The sequence below is a fragment of the Rhinatrema bivittatum genome, chromosome 9 (genome assembly GCF_901001135.1).
Source record: "Rhinatrema bivittatum chromosome 9, aRhiBiv1.1, whole genome shotgun sequence".
Classification (NCBI taxonomy): domain Eukaryota; kingdom Metazoa; phylum Chordata; class Amphibia; order Gymnophiona; family Rhinatrematidae; genus Rhinatrema; species Rhinatrema bivittatum.
In genome coordinates, this window is record NC_042623.1 from 189,312,884 (window position 1) to 189,329,489 (window position 16,606).

Genomic DNA, 16,606 nt, shown 5'->3' on the forward strand with positions numbered 1-16,606 from the left:
TGTAAATTATATTTACATGCACTGCCGGGGCACCAACCAGAAAACCCTGCAAAAATACTTATTGTAGCATGTGTTGGATGTGGGCTTGATCCTCAGAAAGCCATGAGTGAAAAATTACAAGATAGTAAACCTCCTATAACAAATCAGCCTACGCCATCTCCCTGCATGGCGAGTCATGCCGCCATGCTTCCATGCGGCCTGGAGGCCGCTGACGTCATCCGTCCTTCAGTGGCGGTTGGTACTGCCGGCGCCATCTCTTCTCCTCCCCTGCGGCCAGGAGGCTGCTGACGCTGTTCCTACGTGGTCAGGAAGCCGCCTCTAACACTGAGCCCTGCTTGGTGGCCTAGCACCACCTTCAGCTTCCTCTTCGCGGCATGGACGCCGCTCTCCAGGGTCCTGCCTCCTTCCTCCTTAGGTGCATGACCGTGCCTCCTTCAGCCTCTTAAGGGGCAGGCTCTGGGAGTGGCCCTGTGGCCCCATCTGAAGACCTCATCTGGGTGTTTCCTCTTCAGCCCATAAAATATCAAAGTACCTTATTTTGAAGTAAAAATATCACTTACCTTATATTTACATGCAGTGCTGTGATGCCAACCAGAAATCCCTGCAAAAAACACACTTGGATCCCATATGATATCAGGCCTGTTGTGTGTGAGCTTGACTCTCCAAAAGCCCTAAAACACTAATACACTTCCTATTAGGAGAATGCCTCACCTCAGTCCCACATGCAGAACATAAATAGATCCTCACCAAATACAGAATAGAGCAATCATAAAGTAGAAATATAAATGAGACAAAACTTGAACTTGAAACCAAAACAAGCCAGGCTCTCTATGCAGTGGAACAATAAAATGCAGAACCATCTCCATTCCTCAAACATCAAACAATAAACTCAAGAAATAAAATAAATACATAATCATAATAGTAAAGACATGCTAATAATAACATTCCAAAAGACAGAATAATTAAAACTCACATACAATTTTCTTAATGCATGGAATACATCCGGACTGCGCCTCTAGGATTGTATTTTTAAACAATGTCCATGCCTGTCGAACACTTTAAATAACACATTAAATAACACACGCAAAATAAAGCTAAAAAGGATTTCTAGTCGCCCTGAGGCTGTTGTGTGTGCACAAACTTTCTCCTCTCTTTCTTATATTTACACACACACACAAGCTCATACACACGTATGCTTCCTCTCAGACAAACCCACAGGCATCGCCAGCTCTTCTTTGGTTGGGATTTGACAGCAGCCTCGGGCCCTCCTCTTCATTTCAGCTGCTGACAGGTTGATATTCACCTGCAGCTCCATTCTCTGTCTCTCTCACACACACACAAACCCAGGCAGCTCCTATTCTTTCTCAAATACACAATCCAGACAAGCTCCCATTCACACCCACACACCCCAGGCAAGCTCGCATTCACATCCATCCAAATGCCAGGCAGGCTCCCATTCTCACACACACATACCCTGCCCATCCCAGGAAGGCTCCCATGCATGCATGTGGACACACACACATGCACATTCCCAGGCAGGTTTCCATTCACACACACACATACACCTATCCCAAGCAGGTTTCCATTCACACACACACATACACCTATCCCAGGCAGGCTCCCATTCTCACACACACATACCCTGCCCATCCCAGGAAGGCTCCCATGCATGCATGTGCACACACACACACACACACACACACATCCCAGGCAGGTTTCCATTCAAACACACACATACACCTATCCCAGGCAGGCTCCCATGCATGCATGTGCACACACACACACACATCCCAGGCAGGTTTCCATTCAAACACACACATACACCTATCCCAGGCAGGCTCCCATTCTCACACACACATACCCTGCCCATCCCAGGAAGGCTCCCATGCATGCATGTGCACACACACACACACACACACACACACACACACATCCCAGGCAGGTTTCCATTCACACACACACATACACCTATCCCAGGCAGGCTCCCATTTTCACACACACATACCCTGCCCATCCCAGGAAGGCTCCCATGCATGCATGTGCACACACACACATACACACACACACACACACACACATCCCAGGCAGGTTTCCATTCACACACACACATACACCTATCCCAGGCAGGCTCCCATTCTCACACACACATACCCTGCCCATCCCAGGAAGGCCCCCATGCATGCATGTGCACACACACACATACACACACACATCCCAGGCAGGTTTCCATTCACACACACACATACACCTATCCCAGGCAGGCTCCCATTCTCACACACACATACCCTGCCCATCCCAGGAAGGCTCCCATGCATGCATGTGCACACACACACATACACACACACATCCCAGGCAGGTTTCCATTCACACACACACACATACACCTATCCCAGGCAGGCTCCCATGCATGCATGTGCACACACACACACACACACACACATCCCAGGCAGGTTTCCATTCAAACACACACATACACCTATCCCAGGCAGGCTCCCATTCTCACACACACACATACCCTGCCCATCCCAGTAAGGCTCCCATGCATGCATGTGCACACACACACACACACACACACACACACATCCCAGGCAGGTTTCCATTCACACACACACATACACCTATCCCAGGCAGGCTCCCATTTTCACACACACATACCCTGCCCATCCCAGGAAGGCTCCCATGCATGCATGTGCACACACACACATACACACACACACACACACACACATCCCAGGCAGGTTTCCATTCACACACACACATACACCTATCCCAGGCAGGCTCCCATTCTCACACACACATACCCTGCCCATCCCAGGAAGGCTCCCATGCATGCATGTGCACACACACACATACACACACACATCCCAGGCAGGTTTCCATTCACACACACACATACACCTATCCCAGGCAGGCTCCCATTCTCACACACACATACCCTGCCCATCCCAGGAAGGCTCCCATGCATGCATGTGCACACACACACATACACACACACATCCCAGGCAGGTTTCCATTCACACACACACATACACCTATCCCAGGCAGGCTCCCATTCTCACACACACATACCCTGCCCATCCCAGGAAGGCTCCCATGCATGCATGTGCACACACACACACACACACACACACATACACATATACACACATATCCCAGGCAGGCTCCCATTCACACACACACACCCCCATCCCAGGCTGCCTCCCATTCATACACACACTCACACACACACACCCATCCCAGGCAGCATCCCATTCACTCACACACACACAACCCAGGCAGGCTCCAATTCTCACACACACACACACACACACACACACACACACACACCCATCCCAGGCTGCCTCCCATTCATACACACCCTCACACATACACCCCCATCCCAGGCAGCATCCCATTCACTCACACACACACAACCCAGGCAAGCTCCTATTCACACCCACACACCCCAGGCAGACCAGGCAGGCAGGGTCCACAGGTCATTGCTGCTGCTGCCACTAGCCTGAATCTTCGTCGTTGGGGAGAGCAGCCGTTCTGCAGCTCCTCCTGCTTGCTGGCCCCACAGTAATTCAACACTCGCGGTGCCAGCACTTCCTGTTTTCTCATCACGTGTATCATGAGATGCAAATACAGGAAGTGCTAGCCCCACGAATTAGCATGGGGCCAGCACTTGAGGAGGAGCTGCAGGATGGGCTTCTTTCATTGCCGGTGGAATGGAGCTCGCTGGCTTTCTTATTCTTCCGTTGCCGGTGGGATGGGATCCATCGGAGGTCGCACAGGCCTCATGCTTCTTCCATCGTCAGTGGGATTGGGTCCTCGGGCCTCTCCTTGCTCCCCCCCGCCCTGGAGTGCCACCTTGTGCAATTGCACAGTTTGCACACCTGGTTGCTCCGGGCCTGCTCCTCCACTGCAATTCAGATTCCCTCTCAGATTCGGTATCTCCCTTTCTTCCTACTTTTTCTTTCTCCCCAGATCCTGGACCCCCCCCCCCTTACACTTTCAACCCCTGATCCCAGATTCTGTCTCTTGTGATCCCCTCCCTTTGCCTTTCTCCTCTTCCTCAGTCCCAGAGCCTCCCTCTCCCTCTCTTTCCCTTTTCTCCATTCCCAATTTCTGATCCTTCCCCTCTTCCTCAATATTCCTCATCTGTCATACTCTCCGTCTCCATCCCTGCTCCTCTATCCCTCTCCTCCCCCACCCCCATCTACATTCATCTCACCTTCTCCTCCTCACCTCATAATTATATTCTTCCCTTTTCTCTCCTCCTCCTGGTTCTCTCTCATCTGGTCCCCTCACCTTTTCAGGGGCCAGATAGGAAGCACTAGGCTGCCTGGAGCACCACACTCCTGGAAGTGGCCCCGGGACGGCATCTCCTCTTTCCCACCCGAGCGGCCTGGAAGAGGAGGTGGTGTATCGCATGGGTCCCATGCAGGCAGGAAGAAGGAGGAGGAAGAGCGGCACGGCTAGGAGAAGCGGTGTCAGGCCCCTCAGCTTGAAGAAAGAGTCTCGTCGGCTATGGGGATTGAAGAAGAAGGCTGCTGCTGCCACTTGTGCTTACAGAGGAAGAAATAGAGTGAGAGAACGAGAGAGCGTGCGTGTGTGTATGAGAGAGAGAGGAGAAATTATATGCAGCAACTCTCCAGCTAATCCACGGCAATTTCAGGGCATGTGGAAATGAAAAGGTACGGGGGATTTTTTTTTTTTTATCCTTATTAGTTTTTAATGATTGGATATTATTCTATTAGTCAGCTGTTTTGATATTCTTTTTATTAGTATGGTTTTACTATTCTAGACGTTTTATATTTCTTGATTTTATGTTTTATGAGGATTAGTGATATTTCTGTTTTTCCATTGTTGCACTGCCTACCAGGAACCAAAAATGTTCCTTGCACGAAAATACCCCCAAATATTCGGGATATTTTCATTGCATTTTTAGAAAATGGCCTTCTGAAGCCCTCCAATACCCCTCCTGCCTGCAAGGCTAGGGGTCTTGGGCGGTTACTACCCCAAACCAAATAAGCCTGATACTTCACTTTCAATGCATATCCTGCTTCAACCGCAGGGGAGAAGAAAAACAACCAATAAGGGCTGAATAACATAGTCTGGGTAAAACAAATAAACATGGGTGTAGCTTGCTTATTGCGGCGGTTACTACCCCTACTACCCCTAACTAATCAAGCTTGATATTTCACTTGGATGCAGCTCCATCACTGCTCTCTACATTAATGGTGGGGGTGGAAAGGAAATAGAACCAAAGAGCTAAGAGAAACAGATAAGTGTGAGAGAAGAAATGAGGGAAGCTTGCTGGGCAGACTGGATGGGCCGTTTGGTCTTCTTCTGCCGTCATTTCTATGTTTCTATGTTTCTATACCCAGCTGGGCTGAGCCAAGCTCAGCCAGGCACTCCCTGAACCCCCTCTGACCCCCCTCCAGAAAACCTGGGGCCGGGGACCTTCCCAGCTCCCACTTACCCGTTCTCTAGGAGTCGAAGGTGAAGAAAGGGGCAGGAGCAATGCCTGTTAGTTTTTTTAAAATGGTGCTGGCCGCCCTGTCTCGGGGTTGGCTAGTGCCATCGTGTCTTACAGTCATACAAATATGCGCATAAAACATGATGGTGCAAAACCCATAACGTGCACATATGCATACATCATGTTTTATGCACAGCGAACATGCTTCATGCACATATCTTGAGCTCAAGACCTCTGCTCTGTACAAACTCCGGGTCCAGCCCCTTAGACTGGCACTAGCCCCAGAAGTTTTACTCCATCTCTGACCAGGAGTGACATTTCCAGCTTTAAGCAAACATGAGTCAAGCGTACGCATCTCTCTCCACTGGGGGTGGGAGGGTAATAGCTAATGCCTTGTGATTTGCATAGAGGAGCGCTAGTTAGCCTGCACAGTTTACTCACGTTTGCACGCACAGTTTTATGTGCACTAAACTCCTTGTTAAACCAAGTGTACAGCCGTGCGTACAGAAATGTGCGCACAGACCAGGACACGTTTTCCTTTGGCCTGCCAGGCTGGGAAAAGCAGAGCTCTTTGGGGGTCCTCAAGTTTGCCTTATCTAGAAAAGGAGGGACGCGTTTTTTGCTCCCTGAAATGGAAATTTGAGGGTCGTCCCGCTTTCTCAGCACAAGAGAACTGAAAACCGTGCACACTCAAGCTGCAGCTCTGCAGCAGTTTGTAATCATTTATCAGACAAGTTGGAACCACAAGTACTGGAATTGTCTGAAGTCACTTCAGATCTTGTCTGCCTCAAAATAGTGTTGCTACATCTGAGTATTTTTACCTGTGGCCCACTATTGCCATTTCCTCCACCAAATGGTTGGGGGTGGGGGAGGGGAGTGAGCCGTATGAATATTTTTGCAAAATAAATCCTAAAAGCAAGTACAGCAGGGTCTCTTTAGCATAAACACCCGTTCTAGCAATTCTCAGCTCTTCTGAAAAGGAAGGTGATCATCTTCTTTATCTTACAGCCATCGCATTCTTCCTCAGCAAGATAAACACATGCTTGGCTCTGAGCCCCTTTGCAATAAACAGAGACCACTGGGAGAGAAGGCAAGAGGCCGGTCCAGCTCCTTGTTAAAAGGGATGCTGTTTACAGACGGGCGGGTAAGACTGGTTCCTCAGCTTCTAGCAGCCTCTTTCCTTTAAATGTCTCCCCCCCCCGAGGAAATGAAGCACCTCCACAGCTGCCAGCGGATCTGGGACAATGGCAGGTGAATTGGCAGCAGTGACTGGGTAAAACTTCCCTGGGTCACAGGCAAGAGCTGAGCCATCCAGGCATGGAGCGGCAGCAACGCTAAGCCACGGAAAAGCCCTCTGTGCTGGGCCACTTCTATGGCTTAACCGCTGGGCATTGGCTGCGACTTTGGGAAAAACTAACAACTTGCGCAAAAAAAAAAAAAAGCTCTGTATTTACATGTGGACTCTGGGGTTTTTAAAAACATTTCTGGCTTAATTTTCCCTTAAGAGAATCTGAAAACTCACAGCAAGACTGTGTTGTTTGCATGAGAGAGGTAAGAGGGAACCAACGGGAGAGGAAAAAATAATAGGAATCAGAGACATAGAAGATAAAACGTAAAATACCAAATAGAAAATCCCCGGGCCGGATGGGGCTGCGGAGAGAGAGAGCCGTGGTTTATGGCTCCAGGTTGGGCAACTCAAAGGTGCAGGAGGAAACCGCTGGGCCGATAAAACCTACAAAGTTTAAGAAGAGAAAACGAAAGAGGAAAGAAAAATAAAAGAACAGGAGGGAGGAAGAAGCAGTGAAAGGGACCGTAGCAAAGAATGAGAGAGAAGAGACAGAGACGCAAAGGAAACCTGTGAGCCAGACAGGGAAAGGAATGGAGGGAGAGCAGGAAATGATAAACTCTTCCAGCCCCATGCACAATTAAATAAATATTAGACCATAAAAACAACAAAGGCCGCAGGACAAGATAGTGCGAGAAAAACCCCATTAACATTTTAATGACGGAAATAAAACCGTGTGCAAATCAAAGAAACACTTTTACTGCCAGAGACCGTTTTTCCCTAACATCCCCAAAATGTTTAATTTCTTACCAGGAGGCCCCAGTGAAACGGCATCTGACTGGGCCGCCGGCAAGGAGGCTGGGTCACCCTGGGCAACGAGACGTCCTCGCCCGCCGTCAGTTGCTGGGAGGCTCTGATGGATGGCAGAGGGGACCTTGGCGCTCGGCCTGGAGAAATCCTCCGAGAGGAACCTAGCTTTCATATGTACTCTGAGAAGCCCAGATCCTGAAAGGGTTGTTTTATGAGGCAGGTACGGAGCCAGTGAATTGCCTTTTGCGTGAGGGAGGCGCGCGGCGTGTGCCAACGAGAGCGTTATTCATGGCTTGCAGTCTACTACTGACAAAGTGTTGTTCAAATGCTAGGGAACCCAGGGGAGTGACAACTGGATGACCTGAGAGTCTGATTACAAAACCCCTGTGTGTTTATTCCTGCTACAGCAAAGCACTGCACAGGCACTAGCAATACAAACGCCCCTTATCGCCCCACACCCCCATATACAGCCCTTTCTGCAGTTCTTTTAACATCTACTTGACTCCGCTGTGTAATGTATACTAAGTCAACTAGGACTGTCTTCTAAACTTTTTGCAGACAAATTGAGTTTTCTTTTCCACTGAAATCAACCTGATTAGATACTAGTCAGTTTTTCTTAATGCGTCTCATGTTTATGCAAAATTGGCTTTATCGAAACAGATTAATATTAAACGTTAATAAGACTGGGGTTATAAAATGGGCAAGGTGGGATGTACAGCATTCTCTCCCATCCCCGGTCTCCCAAAATAATTGGGAATTAACATGGCCGCAGTTAACAATAACACACCCGAGCCTGCAAACATATATAATAGCAGCCCCTCCCTTTAACCTCAAAGGCCGTACGCCACCACGCCCCAGCGACATGCTCCTCAACCCCCTCCCCGCCCCCGAATGCCAAAGCAGCCAACGGCAGCCACCTCCGCTTACCAGTCCTCCGCGCCACATCCCAGTAGGAAGAACCTGAGGCAATGCAGTGACCCCACTGCAAAAGCTGCCACGTGCAGCATCCACGCCCCCAACTAACACGTGCCCCCACCATGCAAAACTTATTCTGCTAACAATCAACCAACTTAGGCTCGGGTTTATCACCCCCAAACTGCGACATACAACAAACCTCATACAGATATAACAACCACAAAAATGCGGAAGGAGGGCGGGAGAAAATTCTGCCCATGGCCACCGAGGAACTGAGATAAGCAACGGCTCCTCAATCTCGGCGGGAAAAATTCACCCTCAGCTTTAAACCCAGCTGATAAAGACTTGACTAATCAGGCCTCCTGAGGGGATATTAAAAAAATAACCTCATGCCAGCAGCCATCCTCGCTCCACCCAGTGTTAAACAAAAATGAGGGACAGAAGGCCAACCCGCCATCATGTTAATGGCCCTCAGCCTTGGACTTATATTGGGCCACCCTTTCCCACTTCCCATTCCCTTTGTTTTTATGTATGATGATCCTCCTATTGCCTTTTCAAATAAGGTACGTGATTTAGAAACTTATCTAGATCCTAAATTGTCGATGGCTCCTCAAGTAAAATCAATTGCTCTAACCTCCTTTTTTAAGTTAAAGTTTTTACAACACCTCAAGTATTTTCTTGAACCAGCTAATTTTCACACTGTCCTTCAATCTGTAGTTTTGTCTGGACTCGATTACTGTACTTCAATTTACCTGGTATGCCTCAATCAACTATATGCCTCTTCAGATAATCTAGAATTCTGCAGCTCGTCTATTGACAGGAACTCATCAGAGAACATATTACTGCCATTATCTAATCGGTACATTATGTTGTAACTGTGGACCCTTGGATCAAGGCAGGATGGACCAGAAAATGGTCAGAGACAGGCGGTGGTCAATCATATCCGAGGTCCAGGCAATGGTCATATCAGGCATCCGTCTGAGGGAGGAGGAGAGGACGAATAAGCAGGGCAGGCGAGGACAAGAACATGTGGGCAACAAGGAATGGACTGTAACGGAGACAGAAGACAACTTGAAAACAGCAGGACGAAGACCAAGACAACTGGACGATGAACTGAAGACAAGGCTGGAACGAAGAACTGAAGACAAGACTTGAATGAAGACAGGAATGCTAGAAGCAACAAGCTTTACTCAGGAATAGTGGGACCTGTTGCTGAGGCAGTGAGGGAAAGATAGCAAGGGCCTTTTATAGGCCTGAGTGATATCATCAGAAGGTACTGCAAGGCTTTTCCTGCTGCAGTCCCTTTAAATGCAGGAATGTCAGGCACTTGTGTGTCTAAGGATGAGCACGGCTTGGCATCAGTGGTGTCCTGCCACAAGAAGTAGTAGCGGCTCTTCACCATGTAAGAGCGCAGCAACCTGCTGAAAGGAGGCCTGGCAGTGTGGGTCCATGTCGGGAGCCAGCTGGATCCGAGAGGGTGAGTGCAGATTGCCAAGTGTAACAATTTGTCCCCTCTTAAGCCCTTCCCTGAAGCTCTGGGTTTCTTGGGGTACCTTCAGTGGAAGTCTTCAAAGAGACTGAGGTCCAAGTTATTGGAAGCTGGCTCCCACGAGTTTTCTTCTGGGCCATAGCTCCTCCACAAAATCAGATATTCAATCTTTTTGCCTCTCCAGCAGGAATCCAGAACACATGAATATGTCTCTTCTTTAATGTGGATGGCAGCTTTAGTTGATATGTGACAGGGCCCAGTTGCTGAAGCACAGAGATAGGCCCAATGAAACATGGTGCTAGATGCATAGAAGGAAGTTGTAGCATAAGTGACGGGTACTCAGCCAAATCTTATTGTCTACTTTGAACTGGGGAGCTGGTCTTCTATGGGTGTCTGCTGTTTTCTTGGCTCTGGCAGTGGCCTTCTCAGTCAATTGATTGGTCTGTTCCCCTAGTTCATGCAATTGTTGGGTGGAGAGTTCAGCCAATGAAGATGGGACTATTACAGGCAGTGGTAGAGGAGTCAGAAGCTGTTTCCCATAGACCAGCTGAAAAGGTGAGGAGCCAATGGCTGCATTGATGTTAGTTTTTTGTGAAAATTCATCCCAAGGTAAGAGAGTGGCCCGTTATCATGGCGATCATCGACGTAGGAGTGGAAGAAGGTCTTGACGGTACGGTTGGTATGATGGACTTGTCCGTTGCCTTGAGGGTCATAGTCTGTAGTATAGTAAAGGTGTGCCAAAGAGAGTGCCAGTACCTTGCAGTGAATTGAACTCCTCTCTCTGATAGTATATGCTGAGGGAAACCATTCAGATGAAAGACACTAACTCTGGCACGGAGGGAAGGCCTGGTAATGGGACAAAATGTACCATTTTGAGAACTGATCAATCACCACCCAAATCATGGTGGCATCGTTAAAGATGAGAGGTCCACAATAAAGTCCATGGACAGGGGGCTTCAAGGTTCTCTAGGGCTGGCAATAGCTGTAACAGCCCTCAGGGTCGGCCATGCAGCGCTTTTTGTTGTGCGCAAGTGGGACATGAGTTGATATAGGCTTTGACATTTTGCTCCATCTAGGGCCACCAGTAGTGTCATTGAAGCAATTTGAGAATTCATGCCTGTCCAGGGTGCCTTGCGACATAGGAGTCATGAAACCTATTTCAAAACTTTCTCATGTAGTCTGGAAGGTATGACAGTCCTCCCTGGAGGGACGGGTACTGTAGTGGCCAGAAGTATTTTAGCAGGGTCAATGATGTGCTTAGGAGGTTCTGGAACATCCTCAGTCTGAAAAGAGTGAGAGAGGGCATCTGCCTATTGGCTCATGAGTGAAGAAAAAAGACTAACAGGCCTGTCTTGCATTGTTGTTGAGCTTAATGTAGATGTTTGAGGTTCTTGAGGTCCAAATATATCGTAACACGATATTGGGCTCCTTCAAGCAGATGGCGCCATTCCTCTAGAGCTAATTTGATGGCTAGGAGCTCTCGATCCCCAATACTGTAATTGTGTTCAACTGAGGAGAACTTCTTAGAAAATAAAGAACATGGATAGAGTATACCTTCTGCAGTGTGTTGGCTGGAGATAGCCCCTAACCCCAGAGTAGAGGCATCTACCTCTAAGATGAATAGTCATATAGAGTCTGGGTGACATAGGCAGGGCATGTCAGCAAAGGCCTTCTTTAACTGTTGAAATGCGTTGATAGCTTTGTGTGGCCAATCTTTGGTGTTGGCACCCTTACGGGCAAGGGCAGTAAGTGGAGCTACCATGGAGGAGTAGTTTGGAATAAACTGATGGTGATAATTAGCAAACCCCAGGAACCTTTGCAAGGCCCGGAGGCCCACAGGACAAGGTTATTCCATGATAGTTTTATCTTCAGGATCCATATGGAATCTGTCTCATGAGATTATGTACCCAAGGAATGGGAGCTCCTCTTGCTCAAAGAAACATTTTTCCAGTTTGGCATAGAGATTATTCTCTTGCAGATGTTGCAAGAGTTCAAGTTTTGAGAGATCAATATGTCATACAAGTGTACGAACACACAGGTGTATAGCAGATCATGACTATTTTCTGGATGACCACTCAAAGGGAATGACCAAATGCTCATATTGTCCATCACAAGTGTTATATGCTGATTTCCATTCATCACCAGACTTAATGTGCATGAAGTTGTATGCACCCCTGAGGTCCAACTTTTGTGAATATCTTGGCGCCCTGTAAGCGGTTGAAGAGCTCCATTATTAGAGGTAATAGATAATGGTCCTTTTTCGTGATGGTGTCCAGACCGCGATAAACTATGTATGGCCTGAATGACCTGTCTTTCTTCCAAAGAACCACCCAGCCCCTGCTGGGAAAGAGGAACAATGGATGAATCCCCGTTATAGATTCTCCTGTATGTAGGTGGACATGGCCTGGGTTATGGGATAGGATGGGGGTAAACTCATCCTCGTGGTGGTGTAGCCCCTGGGATGAGTTCAATGCTGCAGTCGTACAGGCGATGAAGAAGTAAAACTTCAGTACTCTTCTTTGAAAAGACATCCTTGTAATCCACATACTAGGAGGGAGTACTGAGAAGTAGGGCCATCATAGTCAGTGAACGAGAAGGTTCTAACAGCACCAAGTAGGTCTCAGTATACTTGTGGCCCTACTGGGCAAGTTGGAGGGAGGATCAGTCAATATAGTTGATGTTGCTGGAGCCATGGAAGGCCCAAAATAATAGGATGGATGGCTCTGGAGATCACAAAAAGGCTGATTTTTCCCATGTGCAGGAGGTCGGTGCATAAGGCTACAGGGACCATGGTCAGGGTGACCTGGCCTGGCAGTGGGTCTCAATAAACAGAAGAGATCACCAAAGGGAAGTCATCTGGATCGTGGGAATCTCAAGCTCATTGACTAGTTTCTTCAAGATGAAGTTCTCTGAAGCTGGAATCCACAAATGCCTGAGTGGAGAAGTGAAGAGAAGCTCAGTTCCAATGTGACTGGTAGAAGTAGTTGGAGATCTGGAACAGTGAGGCCTAGGGTCATCTCCCCAAAGAATCCTAGGTGTTGAGGTTTTCCAACCTCTGTGGACATTGGGCCAAGAGATGGCCTCAGGCAGTGCAGTACAGGCAGAGGCCCTGCTGTGTCTGCACCAGAGCCATTCCTCTAGGGTCAAAAGGCAGCGTCCCAGCTACATTGGCTCTTCTTAAACTGGCGAAGTTGAGGGTGTGGCAGCTGTGGTGTGAGCAGATGTTGAAATAGAGGAGCCAATAAGGCATTCCTTCGTACAGGACGGTTCTCTTGAGCCCTCTGCTGCAGGCGGTGATCTGTTTTGCTGGTCAGGGCAATGAGGGCCTCTAATGAAGTGGGGAAGATCCCTGGTGGCGAGCTTATCTTTAATCTTCCCAGAGAGGCCTTCCTATAGTGATGAGGGTATCTTCGCGCCAGTTCAGCTTGGACTCCAGCATCCAGAATTCCACTGCATATTCTGCTAGAGATCCTGAGCCTTGATGGAGGTGGAGCAGATCAGAGGCCATTGCTGCTGCAAGACCTGGCTCCTTGAAGAGAGTATGAAACTGCTCCATGAACTTTTATAGGTTGTGCAAGAAGGGATCCCCTTGCTCCCAGATGGGAGATGCCCATGCTAGTGATCTTCCGTCAACAGGGATAGGATGTACGTGGTTTAACCTGATCATCAGGGAATAGCATATCCTGTAATCGGACGTGTATTCTGCACTGGTTCAGGAGCCCCCAACATTGCTTGTGGTCCCTGGCATTCTGGAGTGGAGGGTACCAGAGCTGGTAGGACTTAGGTAAGGTCTCCACTGTTGGCAGAAGGGTAGATCCATGGTTGGCTAGGGTCATAGGCAGGCGGCAGACAGGCATATGTGAGGTCCAGGCAATGGTCAGAGGCAGGCGGCGGACAATTATATCCGAGGTCCAGACAATGGTCAGAGGCAGGCAACGGTCAGTCATATCCAAGGTTCAGGCAATGGTCACACCAGGTATCTGTTCTAGGAAGGAGGAGAGGGACGGATAGGCAGGAAAGGCAAGGTCAAGAACAAGTGGGTAACGAGGAATGGACTGGAACGGCAACAGAAGATAACCTGAAGACAGAAGGATGAAGACCATGACAACTGGGCAAGGACAGAAGACAAGGCTGAGATGAAGAACTGAAGACAAGGCTGGAATGAAGACAGGATCACTGGAAGCAATATACTTTACTCAAGAATAATGAGACCTGTTGCTGAGGCAGCAAGGGCCTTTTATAGGTCTGAGTGTCTGAGTGGCTGCAAGACGCAACAGTGGTTCTTCGCTGCATCGGAGCACGGAGACCCACCACGAGAAGGCCTGGAGACATGGGGCTGTGTTGAGAGTCAGCTGCAGCAGCCTGGCTGGGAGGGTGGGTGTGGCGGTTCACCGGGGGAGCTCACGGACTTCCAAGTGCAACACATTGGCTGCCTGTTTACTATCGCATACAGTATAAAACAGCAGCAATCATTCACAATCTACAATGTTTCTTCTCCCTGGACACTGCACACACTTGTTGTGCTTCTCTGGTTAATACTTGTTAGATATCCCTTCTCTCAAATCAGCGTGCTCTTTCTCCATTTACAGCCCTACACTATGGAATTCCCTCCCTCATATTCATTTAACCCAAGACAGCAAAGAATTGAAAGAACTTCTGAAAACATATTTGTTCAATAAGCTTTTCACAATCCCAAATGACCTTTACACATGTGCCCAGTGTGTTGTTTTTAGCTTTGCTTGTTATGCCATCAACTATTACTGGCTTCTCTTCTTCCGTAGCATGAGTATGTTGTTTTTGATTTTTATGCTTTTTTTTTTTTTTAAATTGAAAGTTTATTGAGTTCACAAGCACAACCATAAGCATTAGTCATGAAACCATAGAATTACAGCCATTAAGAAACCAGACGATCCATCTTACAAAAGAAAAAGTAAAAACATACAATATATCGTACCAGTGAAAGTGAATTTTTACCTAAACAGCCACTGCCCTCACCCCAAAATCTTCCCTCCCCCCTAGTGTTAAGCAAAATGAAAGCACATAAAACTAAAGAATAAGGCAAAACCTATGGCATGATAGATGCATTTAGTAACAACCAAATAAATGAATACTCATGGGACAACATCCAAAGATTGTCTCCACATATCATAGAGAGGCCACATTGGGTCAAACGTATGTAAACGCTTACGTTGAGCAGCAGAAATCCTATATAGAGTGTATACCCTTTCTGTCACAGAGGCGTGGGACCCTGGACTCCCTCCAAAGCATAGCTGTATCACATCTAGCTGCTACACGGATATGCCTTACCAATAACTTCCTTGTGCAGTAGGGACATTAAGCAATGCGTTTCTGACTCTTTTGTTTTTATTACAAATTGTGTTATGTTTTATTGTATCCTGCCCTGAACGTCTTTGGAAGGGCAGGTACTAACTTAAAAAATATAAACAAACAGGCAGCAATAGTAAAAGCTCCCCTCACACACACATACACATACCCCCAGGTACAGCACAGGCAGCAGCAGTACAAGCTCCCCTCACACACCCACACTCACCCCAAGGTACAGCACAGGCAGCAGCAGTACAAGCTCCCCTCACACACCCACACTCACCCCAAGGTACAGCACAGGCAGCAGCAGTACAAGCTCCCCTCATAAACACCCACACTCACCCCAAGGTACAGCACAGGCAGCAGCAGTACAAGCTCCCCTCATAAACACCCACACTCACCCCAAGGTACAGCACAGGCAGCAGCAGTACAAGCTCCCCTCACACACCCACACTCACCCCAAGGTACAGCACAGGCAGCAGCAGTACAAGCTCCCCTCACACACCCACACTCACCCCAAGGTACAGCACAGGCAGCAGCAGTACAAGCTCCCCTCATAAACACCCACACTCACCCCAAGGTACAGCACAGGCAGCAGCAGTACAAGCTCCCCTCACAAACACACACAATCACCCCCCCCCCCCCCGAGGTAGTGTCAGGCAGCAGCCGTATAAGCCACACAAGATGTGCAGCAGACCTTCAGGTTTCCTGTCATTGCACAGCTCTGTAAGAGAGCGGCTAATTCAGTTATATCTCGTCAATATTTGATGTCTGTGCTGGGACACTGTCATTTATGATTAGTAACTCAAAGACGTTAGTAAGCAGGCGAGCCCAAATATAGAAATGTGAGATTACACATAGTGGTAAACTAAATATGTGCTAATTTGGTACTTTCTGTGGCTTTCCTACCATTCAGTCGGCACACCGTGTTTATTGAGTGAAATATAGATTTTATATTTTTGAACTGGCAGTTTTCTCCTGCTCCTCTGGACTTCCATACCTAGCAGAATCGGCCTCTTGGACCCTGACACCTTAAGCCTTAATTTGCAGGTCCCTTGGGTTCTTCCCGTAGTTTATAAACCCTCACCTAGTCCAGCCACCCCTGCAGCACTGCTCAGCCAGGGGGGGCTACAGGCTGCAGCTCCCTACGGAGCCTGGTACGCTCAAACCTTGCATCCGGCCAATAGGTGTCGCTGTTTTTTTTGGGATAGCCGAGGCTCCGCCCTGATTCCCGCAGGGGCTGTGAAGGCTGCCTCCGCACGATCTGCCATTTAAATGCCCCTTTTTTTCAAACTGGCCCGGTGGATGAGGCAGCAAG